Below are 19,407 nucleotides of genomic sequence, written 5' to 3' on the forward strand. Positions count from 1 at the left end.
TGTGTGTGTGTGTGTGTGTGTGTGTGTGTGTAAGACAGAAAGAGAAAGTACAGATTGAGATAGAAAGAGATGAGAGAACCAGGATAGATAAATACAAATATACGTCTTGTGTGAATGAATTTGCTTTAAATGCATGTGCCTCCATGTTTGTTTTTGGTCTAACGGCCCTTGCAGAGGGTACAGTGTAACAGCCCTACTCTTGTTAATGCTGCTGAGGCTGTAAATGTTTTTGACAGAAAGTCAATCAGTCTGTTGGCTGGTGATTGCTATAAAAACATGAGCTGTGTGCTCTCTGCTCCTTGAACTGGAACACTGAGTTTTCTTCTGTGCTTTTAACCATCTAATGCCCTTAATCTGATGTGATCTGCAGCTGTGTGACCAATACCAGTAGTATGCTCTCTTTCAGAGCATACTACTGCTGGCACTGCTTCCTGTCCATTTAACCAGAAAAAACACACATTGGATAACTGGTGGAAAGACAGTGAGGGACGAAATTTGAGATTGAAACCAAAGTTGGTCAGAAAAGACTCTGGTCATATTTGATGAAAAGTCAACTAAACTGAGTTAGCACAATGGTCTGCAGTGAAAGACATGCTGAAACTGAAATGAAACAGCATTTTTATCCATGCTATCGGCATCTAGAGACGTCAATGTCAGCCTGTCAACGTTGGCCTGTTAGGTGGTCGGTTGGTTTACCACACTATGGACTAAAATATCTCAACTTTGCAGACATTCATTTTCCCGTCAAAATTAATCAAAATAACTTTGGTGATCCTCTGACATTTCAGGTCAACATTTCATTTTGTCCAATACTTTGGTTTTTGAACAATTGCCTGTAAAATGACATTCCCATTGGCTTCAGCTGTACTTTGTATTAATTAGTGATAATTACCTAAATGTTAGCATGCTAACATGCTAAACTAAGATGGAAAATACATTGACCCTTTTATATGCTAAACATCAGCATGTTAGCATTGTCATTGTTAGTATGCTGATGTTAGCAATTAGCTCAAGTAGTTAGTCTTGTTGATTGGTGCCTATGTTACTATTCATTTTCTTTTCAGCAGAGGGTCTAATGTGAAATTATTTGCCATTGAAAAGATTTTGTTTCTCACACGCTTGCAGGTTAAAAGGCAACAAGTACAATTTATTTTCCACTGTGGTCTATTCTGGCTTGTTGTAAGATATTACCCAAACCAAATAAAACAACACTGCAACTTTCTAACAAATCAAAGGCTTTATTGTGCTCCTCAACAGCAGTGGATTGGATATACCAGGCCTATACCTTATTTTATAGTTCAGCCCACAAAAACGGCAGAACACTGATGCACATTTTCAAAGACGAACCTTAAAATCTTATGGTTGTAAAAGTTGGAGTATTAACATATAAGAATATGAATAATAAAACTGTCTGTTCATTATGAGGGCTTTTACAATGCATCAATTACACTTTATTGACAAATCAATATGTGGTTTACAGAATCAAAACAAAGCTGTAACTGAAGCATATGAGCTCCTCCAAGGTTTTGTGAGGTAGTCCATTTCCTTTAGCAGAATGAATTTCAGATCCAGTTGATAGTCATAATGTTGTTGTGAATACAGTTCAGACAATGTGGCAATGAGTCCCAGATTGTGTGAGAAATAAAACGACGGCACTGCCCTGTACTTTCTGGTTATTCCAGGCCAGCAAGTGTGAATTTAAACCTCAGACACTCAGGCACTGATTTCCAACTCACCTGTGCAGGTGTTCACAACAACAGTACTTGTGCAGGCTAAAACCAGAAGCAGCTCTACACAGGCTGTGTGTAATAATGTAGGACAATAAACAGAAGGGTTAATTACAGGTGAGTATGTGCACAGAGATTAGTACGGCGGGACACACAGAGGGTACCGTGAGGATAATAATGTGGTATAATCATGTAAGGCCATAAGTAGAGGGGGAAGACAGACTGGCCTGTCTGAACTGGCTCAGGTGGGATGTAGAGAGGTAAGTAGTGAATAAAGGGCTTTCATGTGACATAATTTACTGTCTGGTGGCCATATTGGAGGTCCTCAGCTCAGCGAACAGCTGGTTGTGTTTAGGTCCTTCTGTCAGCTTCTGAGAACTAAATAATTAATATAATTATAATTATAATATAATTATATTAACATTAGTTAGCTCATTCTTGTTTCCTAACTGCATTATAGTAACATTAGCTTTAGGAGAAAGCTAAACTTAATGTTAGCTGCCCTCCAGCTGTCAGAGTTAGCTTCGACTTCATATATTACCTTCAAATAATTGTATTCTCAGTGACGTGACAACTTGCAAGAAACAGGTTGCTTAGAAATCAATAAAATAGTAGTGACAGCACCGTTGGCTTAGTTATTAATTACGTTAGCATCGTAGCTAACACTATTGTTAATTAGTTTATGACAAATCGTTTGGCTGTGCTTTCTAACATGATGTCATTGTGCTATCAGAACACCGTTAGCATTTACAACAGAGCTGCTTCACGAGCAAATCACTCCGCCCAAGTAGCAGAAGTAGCTATCACCATTCATTCATCCCAGCATGATGCACACTCTAATGTCATTCCTTGGCTGCATTGGAACCTTGATGAAGGCTTCTGGCATGGAAGCTCTGCTTTCAGTGGCATCGCCAACATTCTCAATAGCAAATCCTGGACAAATGCACTGCATGCATATAGGATGCTTGTGGCTGTCCTCCAAGATCTTCTGAAAGATGACCACAGAATACCTGGAAAAGGCACATGAGCACCCTACAGGTAGGCTCTGGATGGACTGTATGATTCCTCCCACCTTCATCTCACTTCACTTCCTTCGTGCATATAGACTTCCTCTTACAGCAGCCCTGCCAGGAGCGGATGGTGCTGTACTTCTTCAGTGCTGGGTACCATAATTGTGCATGTTTCATCACCTGCTGCCTTAGGATGGTGCAGAACCTTCCATATGAGGCCAAGCGGGATCTTTCAGCTGTGGCTCACCTCTGCTGCCACTCTGATGGTGGAACTGTTATATCTGCTGACATGTTTGTCGAGCAGACCTACATTAAACAAGGGAAAGAATAAGGTGGGTTGAAAGGCATCTTAACCAGTGAAGAGCAAGTTGCAGTGTGGATCAATTTACATCCCATTTGCTCCCATCTTTCCCAGACAGGGGAGGAAATGTACACAAGTCAGGACAAATCCAGAGGAGGAAGAAAATGCACATTGGGATGGAAAGGAGAAGCACAGTAGATAGAAACACAAGAAGGAAGGTGAGAGAAGAGAGCTGGATCAAAGCAATCATTAGAAAATCATGATGGAGTTTCAGAAACACTCTCATTCCTTGAAAAAGAATCAGCACATCCTGTACAACATCGTTAAAGGACAGGTGGCACCAGATTCTGTGAATGTGCAGAATGCTTTTCAGATTGGTGAACTGTAAAGCAGAGATTTTGCAGCTTCCCTTCCAGAAGGCTTTCATAGCACCATTGATAAGAGAGTCAAAACCATGGAGGTGATGAAGAAAGCTATGACTGTAAAGGCAAGTCAATCTATGACATGGAAGCCCTCTTTGCTCGACTCTTAGTCGTGGGGTAGCAGTGCGGCATGGAACTTAAAGAGGTCTTTGATAATTTGCTCAGCCCTGTTCCATTATCACTCATAGATGAATTTGGTTGTCTGAGAAAAGGTGATAAGTCTTTCCTCGTCAAGAAATTGGGAGTACCTGATGGCAATACTCCACTTCCCAATGTTGTCCCAACTGATACATGTCCAGACTGGTCTACCACATTGTCTGGCCTGTGGCAGGTACAATCAGGGACATTGCCTCTAGCATCAATACATGCCTGGCCAATGTCGATACTGCAGCTGGAGCTAACAAGACCCTCATAATCTTTGACTGTTACAATGATGACCCCGGTCCCAAAGATCATGAGAAGAGAAGACGAGCAGGAGTTGGTGCTACCAGTTGGTGCTACTGAGGACAAGTTGACAGGAAGTGGGATAGAACCATCCAGGACATAAATGCCACCTTCAAGGCATTGGGTGACAAAAGGCAAGGTCTCCTGGGGATGCATGCGCTGTCGGGATGTGACACTGTCTCCTATCCCTTGGAAAGAACAAGACTGCATTAAAGTACTCCAAAGTTGCGCCACTCCTGATCTTAATACAGTGCTTGGGTAACTTGATGCCAGTCACAGTGACCTAAAAGATATGGGGACTGAGTTTTTACTCGCACTGTATGGGCAGAAGAACAGCAAGTCAATTTGCCCACTACAAGATCTACAGACGGAGCAAAAAACCACATCAACTTAACAATCTTCCTCCATTTGATGTCAATGTTATGCTGCACATTCTGCGTGCTCATCTCCAGGTCATGTTGTGGAAGGCTGCTGATCAGAGGGAGCCACAGGCAAAGGCTAGAGACATCAGAAAATCTATTCAATTATTTATTACTAAATATACTCAATGATTAAATGGTTGGATTTTATTACAATCTACATATTCTTACCTTCAGGGGGAGAGTAGCAGGTGACACAGCAGAATTTCTGGGGCATCGTTGACACAGCAGGTGGGATAAGGGTGAGGTAGGGTGGACTTCGTCATTGCTCATAAAATCGTTTTTTTTCTCTTTGTAAAAACCGTAGGCTAATACGTAAACAAAATTAAACAAGAATTTCAAACCTGGCTTTATCCAATATTCAGATTTCAGTTCTGGACATTTATGCAAATTAGTGCATATTTAATAAGAGAATGCCTCTGTTATGTCTTCTAGGTCTGGACTCAAGAGCATACACTCGAAGGTTTTGGGTTAGCAAAAGTTTTTGATTTTTTAAAGATAATTTTTTGGGCATTTCCACCTTGAATGGATATGAAAGTTGTGAAGGGGGGACATAGAAGGGGAACACATGCAGGAAATTGTCCCAGTTCAGACTCGAACCCTTAACCTTCTGCGTCGAAGCATAAACCTCTGCATATGTGAGCCCACTCCACCAACTGAGCTATCCTGGCCACAGAAAAAGGGTTTTAATGAATGCTCAGTTGTACAGAAAATCTTGCAAAAGGGGAGGTGGTAGTCCAATGGACGGAGGAGTGGAGATAGGCGAGGCGGGTAGCATAGGTAACGCCGATTCCAAACAACTGCACACAGAGAGAAAAAAGTTGTTAGCACAGGGGTATCCACAACAAAAGATTTCACTAGAACTTCTAGGAGTTTTGGCCAAGAGTAAGTTACCACGTGAGTGACTGAAACAAACTGGCGCTGGCTGCCTGGATCTCAGGAGTACTTGTGCTGGGGCATTATTAGGAGATCACTTGCAGCTGTACTGGAGAGCCAAGTGCCCTGGAGAAAACCACGCCTGCCCACACACACACACACACACACACACACACACACACACACACACACACACACACACACACAAGAACACCAAAGAAGGGAACACTAAGACATGAGTCACGGTCCATTTCAGAAAACTTAATGTCAGTTATCAACTGGGGAAGTTTCATGTTAATATCTATTAGTTAATGTTTTTTAGCCTATTCACCTTGTCTTATTATGCTAATTACTAAAATTGCCCAAAATGCAACTTTTAGTAACCAAAGGTATTTGTATCCACTAGGGCTGTGGATGATGTTCAATCATAAAAGTTCATAGGAAACAACATTTCTAGGTCCAAGAAATTTCCAGTAGACTAGGGTTACGCTATTTTCTGTTTGCTCCTGACAGAACACAGTCAATTCACATTGACATGTAAATGTATAGGTTGTTTTAGGCATTGAAAAAACAATGCTGTTGCTGTTGTCCTCTTTCTGGTAAGACAGTGTCAATTAGAGCAACACTTAGAATTTTGAATAAAATGCGTGTGTTGGCTCATTTTATAATCTCAATGAAAAACTGTTTATCAACCGAGAACACACTAAAGCAGGGTAATTATTACAACAAGAGTTGTTCTCAACCAATTTTTGAAAAACACATTTAGGAATAAAATTCCAGTGATTAAAAGGGTTGCTATTTCGGAAAAATACTCCAATGTTCTGCCTGAACTACAATATTTTGTTATATTTTCATTGTACAGTCACCATTACTCAGACTCACACTTTCTGATTGAAACAAATCAAGCCATGATTTTACAAAAAAATGACAGAAATATGATAAGGGTTTAGAGAGGATTGCCAGCTTGTATTTAGCATGCTTTATGGAGCCAGTGATGTGCGGTCAACACTCAATTACACACCAGATCTAACTATTTAACTATTGCCGGCAGGAAAGAGGGGAAATGTGTGGTTGAGTTCTTGAGGGAGAAAAAGTGAGAGAGAGAGAAGGGTTGACAGGAAGTCCCACAAGAAATGAGTAACATCTGGAACATTGTAGAGGTTTGAAGTGCTACAGTACAATAAAGCATACACTTGAGGGTGTTTCCTTTTCCATTCTCCTCTTCTAATACCTCACTAACTCTGCTGTTCTACCAAGAAATTGAACAGTAAAGTGGAGACCATTTGTATATTGAGAGGGAAATTAGGGGTGTATGAGAAAATCTGGAGGCCATTTGACATTTTGTAAAAGAAGACATAAGGGAGCTACTACTGTAATACTGTCATATAATTAGCTTTTTGGTTTTCGATTGTTGTAGTACGGCAGAGGTTGAGAGAGAAATTTAGTTGTGTGTTGGGACAGGGGGACAGGGTTGTTGAAAATTGTATTTGAATTAAAATTAACAAAAACATTGTTGAAAAAAAAAAGTGGAGGCCATTTGACACAAAAGTGGATCCAGTCCATGAGGTGGGGCAATAATACAGGACATAGTCCGAGCCCAACATTAACTCATAGCCAATCAAGTTTTGATAAATGTCAAGAACAAAATGTTACTGAAGAATAACAAGTTAAAATAAATAGTATTTAGATCCAAAGAAGGCCATTTTAGATCTAATGACCAGCAAGCAAATCCAAGCTGGTCTCAAACACTTGAGAGAAGTGTGGTTGTCACCAAGCAGGCCATCAACCCAACTCTACACTATCTGTATGCCAGTAATTTTAGGTAGGCCCAAAATGTTTTAGCAATTCTATAGTTGGGCAACTTTTCTATTGCTTGCTCTTGTACCAGAGTCAAAGTAGCCGTCTTTGTATGTTGGTGCAAGGATACAATACAGGGCTCTGTATTGATGTGGTGCATGCTGGTTGACTGCCTCCGGGAGAGTGTCCTTCGATGTTTTGACGCAGAGGTCTGACTGAGCATTCTTTTAAACTAGGGATCGACAGATACTGTTTTTTTGATACCGATTATTAGTAATTAATAAAACCGATAACCGACATTTGAAACTGACATGCATTTACAGTGTAAATGAAAATCTTTAGGTCAAAATTAAGATTTGGAATGTTATAAACTCCATCACAAAACTTTGTTTAAATGCTTTAAGCAATCATTTAATAAATCTTTCAACATAATACTTACATAATACAACAGTACTGTCCTGCATTCAAATGTTTACTTAAAGTAAAGAGTGAAAGAGAGGCATTATATCAGCACAATGTACTCACATTTACCTAACATCTGTTCAAGTTGGAGCTTTAAGCAACTCTAATTTAATGTTGGATAGTTTAATGAATAATATTTTATCATTCTTTGGTAGCTCACCTCGTTGAGTGTGCGCCCCATGAACTAAGGCTCAGGGTTCGAGTCTGACCCGCAAAGCACTTTGCTGCATTTCATTCCCTCTCTCTCTCCTCTTTCCTGTCTTCAGCTGTCCTATCAAGTAAAGGCCAAATATGCCCAAAAATAATCTTCTCTGTCAGGTAAATGTAGTACAATGTTTTTCTTTCCTTCTCTGCATATAAAGTTGGGTTGCAGTGCTTTGAGGGCCTTCTGTAAGTTATTTCAGGGGACAATGGTTCATAAATACTATGCATTATGCAATACTATAAATAGACCTACTTACTTACTTACTTACTTACTTACTTAAACAGGCTTGTTGTTCTTTTTGATAAAAACATATATACAGGCACCCACAGCTTAACATTTTATATTGCTTATTATGCATATGTGACTCACAAGGGGGCCAGCAATTGTATAAGGGTGGTCATTGCAGTAGGAGTAGTTTTCCTTTAAAAGCTTGACAGCTGCTAAGCGCAGAGGGTTTTGTCCCTGCAGCAGGAAGAAGACTTTAAGTCAAGATATAACAATGAATAATGATCATAACTGAATAAAAAGTCGTGCACATCACAGCGTGTGTGACCTGTCAGCAACGTTGATAAGGTATAAGGATAAGACTGCACTGATGAATTTAAAAGTTTCCGTTAAGAAAAATGTTAGCAATCCATACTGCAAAATCCGACCGTATGCAGTAGGACATCGTGGTATTTTTGGCATACTGCATTTGACATACTATGTATTGAAATGTACTAAATATTCTTATCTTATCTTATCTGGCACACTAAATATTATAGTAGTATGGATATTGAAATGCAGGGTCTGCCTCTGTTGGAGCAGGGCACTGTGTGAGAGAGGTTCCTTTTTAACCAATGAGCACACCCCTCAGCAAAGCAAGCCCCTCCCTACTGGCAACAAACCTATCCTCTTACTGCATTACATATCTCTACTGCCACCTGTTGTTTTTAGACTGTACGGCACCCAGTAACCGCTGTGGATCATTTTCAGGCTTTGACAGAAAATGCATTCTATGAACACATCTTTCAAAATTCATGAACAACTGTTGTTACTGACTTTCAGTAGTGACTTTATAGCAGCTGTTGTTGCTGTTACATTTGCATTCAAAACATAACACTAAACTACTGTATGTGGTTCATGCTAAATAGGAAATGTATTTAATAGTACATTACAATAAAAACTAAAATGTTGGTCGACAAATGTTTTGCATGTGAGATTAACTGTAAACTGCATGTAGGTAAAGAAAACAATGTGAACCGTTTTGAAAAAGTAAACTATAAAGAAAAACGTGAGATACCTATTGTTGGTACTTCGTAATATATTCTATGGTGTTGTTCTTGTTTAAATTCTGTATTATTTTCTGAATACTATCCTTTGTATTGTTTACAAACTCTTAGTAGACAGTCTTTTACTAATTGTTACCCTTTGGTAGGAATGTTTCATGCATTTAATCCCTGCAAAACCTTGCTAGATTTATATCATCAAGCTATGCTATATCAGTATGATGGATCTTGTTCACAGTCAGATGCATTCTACACTCATTCTATCACATACTGGAAAAAATTATTTTTTAGTTTCTAAAAGTTTGCTTTTTGGAGTAAAGATTACCTTAAACTTCATTCCCATAGGTGTACTTTCTGTCATATCTCACAGGTTCTTTATTCTATCAATGCAATTTTTCATGACTCCTAATTACTTCCCATCATATTTCTGTTTCTGTTTAAATTAATGCTTTTTAAAAATACCAATTTATTGGGGTTAATGCACCCAATTTCCCTCCCTGTGGTTTTAATAGACTTAAATACTTAATGAGTTCATGTTTGTCACGTTGGGGGCACTCTGTCAGTCATTTTGAACATTTGGGACAGACACAGAAATTTAGAAAAATCTAAATTTGAATTACATTTAGTCAACCTTTATTTTGACAGGGGGTCAGACCAAGTTCAACACTTTTTAATTGTATTTGTCTTTTAATACAAAAGTAGTTTTGTATTAAAAGACAAATACAATTAAAAAGTGTTGAAGACTAGGGAACATAACCCAAATAATGTTTACTTGAAATTATTGGAAACTAAATCATAACAGATTAAGAGGATAAATAATTGTACTAATGTGGATTGTACATTCGATAGAAGCTGCAATTTGTGTGAGAGAAATGTTTTGTTTTACACAATGCATAACTGTACCTTTCCTAAAATAATAATTACATTTTTTAATTTTTTTCAGATGACATTACTTACACTAACTAACTAAAAACGTTTCAAGAAGAAATAAGGTAACATTTTGCTATGATGGTTGTTTTTTACAGTAGTTTATTCTTGGGGTCCCCAGAGACCCCAGTCGGTAGTTTTTATATCTTAAATGTGTAATAGTGTCTCTGTGTGTGCGTTTATGTGTTGTTGATGCGTTCCAATGTGTGTCTATTCACTTTTCCCTGTGTCTACTGTGTATGATACTTGTGTTATGTTTTTCTCATGCCATCAACCTGCCAGTTGTCCTGATCTGGAATAGTGGTTGTGTAATTTTTTACTTGTCTACGCCTGCGTCTTTCTTGTTTTATGTGTACTTGTTGTATTGTTGTAGTGTATCTATTGTTTTCATCTGCAGTCAACTTGCTAGGGACTGCAGATGAAAATTAGCCTGTATGGCTAAATCTGGCACATTTACATGTTGGACCTTGTACTCATGTTGATTATTGTGCGTTGTCCCTTTTAAATAAAGAAATCAAAAACAAAACTAAATATGTTAGTATTCAATCATGTTCAGGTTGTCCAGGCTGGTCAGACTGTGAACGAGCTGTAGTACACAAGGTCCCAGGTTTAATCACAGTGACTGAACATAATGTACAGCACCTGCCTACATGCTGTAGTCCCAGTGCAGCACAGCTGTATTGCTATTTGCTAATTGCTGTGGCAATGAAGGTCAAATGAAGCAAGCAAAATAATTTGTATAGGAACCGTAGCTTGTGATAGAGAAAGCTGCAAACCACAAAGCCACATGAAGGACCTGTAAAACACACACACATACTCCATATAAACCTCACACACTACCAACACATATGTTTATTTTAACATAAATAAAGCTGCACCAATGAATGAGCCAACTGCTTAATGACAAGATTAGAAGGGTAAATTAACAACAGGACTTGTGCTAAATGGAAATCCAGTTTAATATACAGTACAGTGTATGGTACAGTGTAAAGCTGATGTGTTTCATGGCAAGGAGTCAGTGAAAGCAATGTTGTCTCTTTGCATTTTTAGGTTTCTAATAAACACTAAATTCCATTCACCTCCGCTGTACTTGGGTGGAAGCAGAAATCCCAAAGATGGACATCTCAAGATCAGCTTGGCTGGATGCCACAAGGATAATGTAAACATATATTAGTTCAAATAAATACTGTACTCCTCTGTGATCTGAAGGAACTGACCATTGAATGTACAATATTACTGACCAGTTTCTACATTAGAGATTCAGTGGGAAAAAGTTTATAAAATGAGCCAGTAGGCCTAATATAGGCTCGCAACCAGAGTTGGTGGAATTTGTTTTTAACCAGTAATATTGTTGATGTTTTGTAGATACATGTAACTTGGTAAAAATGGGATCTGTACAGAGGTGACATTTGTAAAAATAATATATACATTGAGGCCACTATTTATTAATTTGAGTGCACATGATGTAATTCATGGCCTAAATTTAATTTAAACGATCCCATGTTTTGGTTCATTTGTGTGCATTAGATAGTAATTAAAAGTACTAGTAGTAATAAAAAATCTATTTAATAATGGCTTGACATTGTAACATAACTCCAGTTAGAGACTGCAGCAGGGGATGTTGTCCTGCCTAATAATGCGTACATTGCAGTTGTATCTGCAGCCCTGCAGTTAATCCATCAATCGGGTGGGTCGGCTCATAAAAATTAACATTCTGATTAATAGCGGATGAAATACACAGTCATTAATGAGGAAAATATTAATTACATTCTCTAAAATGTGAACCAGCAGAGCACAGCTTTCATCAGGCATCTCCAGAGTTTGGTGAGTGGAATTTATAATCTCTGACATAAATATCTCAAATCCTGGACAAATAAAACCCAAACTATCTGCATGGCTAGACATCACAGGGGGTGAGAAGGGAGAAACTATGTTTTTTATCCATTAAACTAGCCTTTTAATCAAATCTTAAACATGTTTGATTACTTCTTGTACAGCTAAACCTTTAATACTAGTTGCCTCTAATGTTGGTGATTTAGGAAAGTTATTCTTATTCACTGTATGTTCGGAAGAGAGACTTTGCACTGTACATGCTGTATAAGACTGAGGTATTACTATGGTCTCAGACCCAAACTACAATTAAACTAATGTCTGCGCCCCCCCTTGCCCCCCTCCCTCACTGCAGCTTCCTCATAAACTGAGCCGGAGAGAACTCAATACCAAACCACCCGGCCCGTATCATTCACATGGCGCTTATTGGAAATGCCTGTGTGTGTGTGTGTGTGTGTTTGTGTGTGTGTGTGTGTGTGTGTGTGTGTGTGTGTGTGTGTGTGTGTGTGTGTGTGTGTGTGTGTGTGTGTGTGTGTGTGTGTGTGTCTGTGTCTGTGTGTGTTCTGCTCCTTCTCCACTGTGGTAGGGTAGTAAAAGTAGGTGTGCACTACACAAAGCAGTAAAGAGATTGCTTGTAAAACTCCCTCACAACCATCACACACACACACACACACACACACACACACACATACAGAGGCAGTGTAAGCACCACATGAACACACACATTCATGTAAACACACATACAGACACAGGCCCTGGCATTGTTATTACATTGATAGAGAAACACGTTGGTCGGTGTGAAAAGGACTCAATACCTTTTTAAAGAAGTTTTGGTCCCGACCAAACAAATAGGTATTGAATTAGTTAGTTAATCAACACAATCACATCAGCTCCTGTCCTTTTTAAAGGAAATGTTCAAAAAATTTTTGTCTGTCTTATAACAACAGCCTGGTGTCGATATGAACAATGAAACAGGTTTTACTTGCTGTAATCATTCCTCCTGTCCATACTGGTTGTTAAAAGATCCCTTCCTATGTAATGTGCTTCCAAGGGACAGAATCCAGTTCTCATTCTTTGTGAAAATATATTTCAAAATGTAGGCAATAATATGAGGCTTCAGCAGTAAGAGTTAGACAAATCAAGTGCATTTATTTAAAGATCTAGTGTGAAGTTCCCTGTTTTGTTACTATATCTATGACCCCTTTTGATCCAAAGAAATTCCTGGCACTATACAGACCGGCTATACGTTATCCAGAGGACACTCTCATCACCACGCCTCTTTCTGGGGGGAAACAATCCCACTATAGGACAGCTTAGACTTGAAAGAGGAGAGAGAGGGGGAATGACATGTAGCAAAGGACCGGGGGTCTGAGTCAAACCCGCGGCCGCTGCGTCGAGGAGTAAACCTCTATATATGGGCGCCCACTCTACCAGGTAAGCTACCCAGGCGCCTAATAAAGCATTTGTTTAACAAGGAATAAACCCATTCACATTTGTTAAAATTATGATCCAAATACAGTGCCTTGCGAAAGTATTCGGCCCCCTTGAACGTTTCGACCTTTTGCCACATTTCAGGCCTCAAACATAAAGATATAAATCTGTAATTTTTTGTGAAGAATCAACAACAAGTGGGTACCAATTATGAAGTGGAACGAAATTCATTGGCTATTTCAAACTTTTTTAACAAATAAAAAACTGAAAAAGTGGGCGTGCAAAATTATTCAGCCCCTTTACTTTCAGTGCAGAAGTTCAGTGAGGATCTCTGAATGATCCAATGTTGACCTAAATGACTAATGATGATAAATAGAATCCAGCTGTGTGTAATCAAGTCTCCGTATAAATGCACCTGCTCTGTGATAGTCTCAGAGGTCCGTGTAAAGCGCAGAGAGCATCATGAAGAACAAGGAACACACCAGGCAGGTCCGAGATACTGTTGTGGAGAAGTTTAAAGCCGGATTTGGATACAAAAAGATTTCGCAAGCTTTAAAAATCCCAAGGAGCACTGTGCAAGCGATAATATTGAAATGGAAGGAGTATCAGACCACTACAAATCTACGAAGACCCGGCCGTCCCTCTAAACTTTCAGCTCATACAATGAGAAGACTGATCAGAGATGCAGCCAAGAGGCCCATGATCACTCTGGATGAACTGCAGAGATCTACAGCTAGAGCGGGAGACTCTGTCCATAGGACAACAATCAGTGGTATACTGCACAAATCTGGCCTTTATGGAAGAGTGGCAAGAAGAAAGCCATTTCTTAAAGATATCCATAAAAAGTGTCGTTTTAAGAATTTTGCCACAAGCCACCTGGGAGACACACCAAACATGTGGAAGAAGGTGCTGTGGTCAGATGAAACCAAAATCGAACTTTTGGCAACAATGCATAACGTTATGTTTGGCGTAAAAGCAACACAGCTCATCACCCTGAACACACCATCCCCACTGTCAAACATGGTGGTGGCAGCATCATGGTTTGGGCCTGCTTTTCTTCAGCAGGGACAGGGAAGATGGTTAAAATTGATGGGAAGATGGATGGAGCCAAATACAGGACCATTCTGGAAGAAAACCTGATGGAGTCTGCAAAAGACCTGAGACTGGACGCCGATTTGTCTTCCAACAAGACAATGATCCAAAACATAAAGCAAAATCTACAATGGAATGGTTCACAAATAAACATATCCAGGTGTTAGAATGGCCAAGTCAAAGTCCAGACCTGAATCCAATCGAGAATCTGTGGAAAGAACTGAAAACTGCTGTTCACAAACGCTCTCCATCCAACCTCACTGAGCTCGAGCTGTTTTGCAAGGAGGAATGGGGCAAAAATGTCAGTCTCTCGATGTGCAAAACTGATAGAGACATACCCCAAGCGACTTACAGCTGTAATCGCAGCAAAAGGTGGCGCTACAAAGTATTAACTTAAGGGGGCGGAATAATTTTGCACGCCCAATATTTCAGTTTTTTATTTGTTTAAAAGGTTTGAAATATCCAATAAATTTCGTTCCACTTCATGATTGTGTCCCACTTGTTGTTGATTCTTCACAAAAAATTACAGTTTTATATCTTTATGTTTGAGGCCTGAAATGTGGCAAAAGGTCGAAAAGTTCAAGGGGGCCGAATACTTTCGCAAGGCACTGTACACGTCAAATTGCATTGACATCTATAGGATCATCTGTTTTCTATCCCCCAAAAGTGTGGCCTTAAAGTTTTGCACGGTACCCCTCTGTGCCGGTCTGACATATAAAGAGGTGAGGTTCTTCTCCTTCCGGTGGACCACCATGGGATTTTATTACAGGGAAAAAAATATGTAGTATGTAGGTAGTGAACGGCGAGAGAGAAAAGTTTTTTATTGTTTTTGAATTGTCATGAACACATGATGTTTGTCAATTTAAAAGATAATTCTCGAAAGTCGAAAAGTCTTCTTGTAAAACTGTTGAAGTATAAGTGTAAGTATAAGTGTAAGTGATGTTTTGCTGAAGCTATGATGCCTACGTGTTTTGTTCTGGGATGTACCGGGTCTTGCTTGTTCTGTCGCTTTTCCGGCTGATAAAAAGACACTAGACAAGATAACGTTACGTGTGTGCAACATAGCTAAGTTAGCTTTGTAGCTAGCAAGCAAGGTGACGTATATTGTGCAAAACGAGAGATGTAGTTCACTGAGTGTTAACACACAAAATAAATGGTACTATGACAAACCTATGACATACTGCGACTTTCTTGACTTGCAAAGATATCTTTTAAATTGACAAACGTAATTTAAAGCACAAATCAAACTGGTTAAGGAAATGATTTGTCTCTCCCCATTCACATATTTTTCCTGAAATAAGGTCCCATGAAGGACACCGGAGGGAGAGGGACTTTGCCTCTCTATCTGTGTGTGCTGCCAACAAGCCACAAAAGAAGTGTGAGCAGGTGGAAATGCAAGTAAACATAATCCCTGGGTATCATGTAGGGCACTTCTGCCTTTATAATTGCCTTGTAGGACTGCTGTCTTTCTTCCTTCCTTCCTTCCGCTGCTGTTGTGTGCCCCTTCAGTGCCATAGCACCCCTAGTATTTGTCTGTATACTGCCTATGCCAGCAGCTCTGAGCACTGCAAGCTTCTATCGAATGTCTGGTCAGAGTCATTGAGTGTTTCCATCCACCTGTTTTTATGTGCATTTTTTATTTGTGAATTAAAAAAACCCTGAGAGGAAACGCTGGGAAAAAAAATAAAAAATCTAAATATTTAAAAAAAAGGGGGGGTTTTACGCTCAACTGAGGTGGAAAAGCTGCTGTATAAATGTATCTATGAAAACAATTACCTCAATCTTATCTCCATCAACCAACTCCTAATATTGTCATAACTCTAGCAGATGGATGTGTGCATCCCATTTTGTTTTGCAGATTTTCTAGAAATTCAATTAAAATTTACTGGACAGAGTCATCTCCCCCACCTCCTCCTCCCCACACTCAAAGTTCACAGAGGTTGCCAGGCTGAGAACACAGCATCAATGTTGCTAGACACTAGTCTCACATAGCCAGACATTACTTACACAGAGGAGTAGCTATCGTTAGATGCTGGCTAGGTTGACGGTCATAAAAGCCCATGCTGACGGGGAGCTCTGTACCTGACTGACTACCACCCTATCTCGGCTTAAAATTACAGCAACAGCCGCTAAAACATCATCACCTCACCGTCCTCTCTACCCAACTGACAAACACACTTTCTGAGCTTAAACTTATGGACACAGCTGCTAAAAACACCACTACCTCGCTGTCCTCTCTACCCCACTGACAAACAGACTTCCTTGGCTTAAAATTATGGAAACAACCGCTAAAAACAGTGCAAACACACGGTCCTCTACGATTTACAGCCCCCTCTCTTGGCTTAAAATTACTCACCGTTTGTAAACAGCCCTGGCCCGCTTGCCTAGTCCTACGGTAACGTTAGCAGTTATGGCGTGACCTTCACTGGCTGTCTCAATTGTTTTGACAGTAACTAACTTAAGTAACGTTACTCTATAAAATTCTCTATGACTACACAAATGTTGAAATGACTGAAAATGCCTGTCCCTAGTAGCTGTGATTAATTAGCCTGAAGCTAATGCTTAACTGTTCAGGAGGAAATTAACCAACTCAGCGTCCTTTTGGGCTGTAAGCTGTCTCAATCTTTCAAATACATCTCCAATATTTACCCAGGGTTTGTTACGTCTCTGGTCATGCAACAGTTTGTTTGGGTTTGCGTTTGGGTTTGCGTTTTTACAGACCATCTTGCAAGCTGGCCTGGCTGTCAGAATGGGCAGTTGATACCAACACACAGGCCAAAACACAAACACACATTCTGCAACGGAATGGAAATTTCAAAGGAGAAAATACTGGCTTTAGCATTGTTGTCAGAAAACACAGTATTTCAGCTTAGCATGTTACCTTAATATCTGATGACATATTTTTGTAATTTTTGGATTTAATACTGTAAATATATTACATATTGCACCTTTAATGTTGGCTCTAATCCATCTAGATGTTTCGCTAAGCCACTATAAGTAAGCCAGCATGAACCACACCAGTGAATTGTCTCACTGGGACTACAAACAAAAACTTATTCCATCAGAGTAATTTGAAATCCCTATTTGTACACCACAGAGCAGAGCCTGATTAATCACTAAGTTTGCCCCTACACATTACATCACAACAGCAGCCGTTCCCTTTTTTGTCATGGTTTTTTGTCAGAACAGTAATATTGCTGAATCAAATCTCAGACAGTCATGGATGTGTGTCTGAAATGCACTACAGTGATGTAAAACCAGCCTCTCTAATCAACAGCTTTATTCATTTACAGTATGCTTCCTCTGACTATGACTCTGTTCAAGTTATGGAGATCAGAACATTCTATTTACATGGCAATTTCTTATTCACAGTGTTATGAATTACTCTGAATCAGACTATTTGGGTGTGTCTTATTAGCACATTTTATTAGGCAGTGATATTCTGTGTTTTAGCCTCTAGTGGCATCAGAGTCAGACAGCCACCCAACAAAGAGTTTATTAGAACGCATCCCACTGGCCTCTACCCACACACACACACACACACATACACACACAAACACACACACACACACACACACACACACATTTTGTTGAGAGAAGACACACATACTGAAGAGGCTCAATGAGCTTCTCATAATGTATATAATCATAATGGAATCAACTGCACTGCAATAAATAGTTACCTTATGTATTACAGGTTAACTTATACTTTGACATAATAATATAGTAATGCAAACAATAAAGGTTGAAAAATAAATAAATAAACAAAGCAAATGCTCTGTACAGCTGCAGCCGCAAGGCTCAGGGCTCACAGTACTCAGTCAAGCATGTTGTTCGCAGTGGCTCTACCGGTGGAAAACAATACCTACGCTGTGTATTTTAAGTGTATTTCACCGTGTGTGTTTCTGACCGCTTCCTTCAACAAGCACGAGCAGTGTCAACACTTTACTGTTGCAACTGATGTTGCAATTGTGTTAGTTTGCCATGCTAACTTATAATATTAATAATGTTACCGCCAGCAAAATACCTCTGCTAATTAAATCCATTCTTTAACGTTACTTTATAACCATCAAGCCACTAAGCCTGTTTGGGAATTATTACCCATGCTGCAGTGTTAATTTTGTTAACAACAATAATGACAGGACGAGACAGTACAGCCACCATTAAACATGGACTGTGGTGATATCAGCATGGAATATCGTTGATGAAAAACAATAAACTAAAATGTAGTTTAAAAAAAACTGAGTTTGTCTCTGTACTTGGTCTGGTTCGGGTAGTTGATTAACTCATCTTTTTGCAGATTGGCTCTCATAAGCCCGGATGGGTGGCGTATGCCGCACCATGAATCCTTACATGAGGCAAATGTCTTAATTCACATGTCAGTAATAACAGCAGCCAGTTGTGAAGTGAGGAGAACAATGGTTGGTAGGAACCTGTGTTTTTCAACAGATAATGATGAGATAAATCAGAAAAAATCTTATGTGACTAAAATGACCAAATTATTAGTTTTGGCAAGACTACATTAACTGAAATGGTCAATATAGTTATATTAGGATATGGGGGCCCAGGGAAACAGCGTCTTGCTTTACCTTTCATCATTTCTTTATCTGTAAATGTTGGTATTGGCAGTGGTAGAATGTTTTTTCTGAAGTAAAACTATTAACTAATTACAATAAAACTGTTAATACCACACAGTACAAGTGGTGCATTGAAATGTTTACTTAAAGAGAAAGAGGCATTATCAACACAATGCACTTAAATGCTGTTCAAGGTCTAGCATTGACAACATTGTTTGTGTACCCAGAGTTTACTAAAAAGAACGTTTTTGAGCAACTCACGTTGTTGTTGTTGTTGTTGTCAATGTTGTTGTTTCCGGCCACTACCACCTCGGCAGTCAAAACGAGTCGATATCCGAATGCGAATGAACGGACTCCATATGAGGCTCCTTTTTCAACTACAAGGTCAATATTGACCGACAAAACAACGACTTATCCATACATTTATATGGAACTAAGCTTTAGGAGCTTTCCGTCTTTACTCTCCTCCCTTCGGAAATCGATTGTTTTTGACTGATAAAATGGCTGTGGCCGGAAACAACAACAGTTGCGGTGAGTTGCTCAAAAACTTTCTTTTTAGTAAATCTGTGTACACAAAGAATGTTGTCAATGCTTTCGTTCATGTGTAGAGCCCCTGGTG

At 39.4% G+C, this 19,407-nt stretch overlaps 1 long non-coding RNA gene across 2 annotated transcripts; it reads right to left on the reverse strand.

Moving 5' to 3' along the window:
- Positions 1-2,168: 2,168 nt before the first annotated feature.
- On the reverse strand, positions 2,169-19,119 carry LOC120573932. Of its 2 annotated transcripts, XR_005641797.1 has the most exons (4): positions 19,050-19,119; positions 5,218-5,341; positions 4,495-5,123; positions 2,169-4,402 (listed from the first exon to the last, which is right to left on the reverse strand). It is a non-coding gene; the product is annotated as an uncharacterized LOC120573932 (long non-coding RNA). The 2 variants fall into 2 exon arrangements; XR_005641796.1 differs by having other exon boundaries at positions 2,169-5,123; positions 19,050-19,118.
- Positions 19,120-19,407: the final 288 nt, after the last annotated feature.

This window comes from Perca fluviatilis, chromosome 15 (assembly GCF_010015445.1).
Source record: "Perca fluviatilis chromosome 15, GENO_Pfluv_1.0, whole genome shotgun sequence".
Taxonomy (NCBI): domain Eukaryota; kingdom Metazoa; phylum Chordata; class Actinopteri; order Perciformes; family Percidae; genus Perca; species Perca fluviatilis.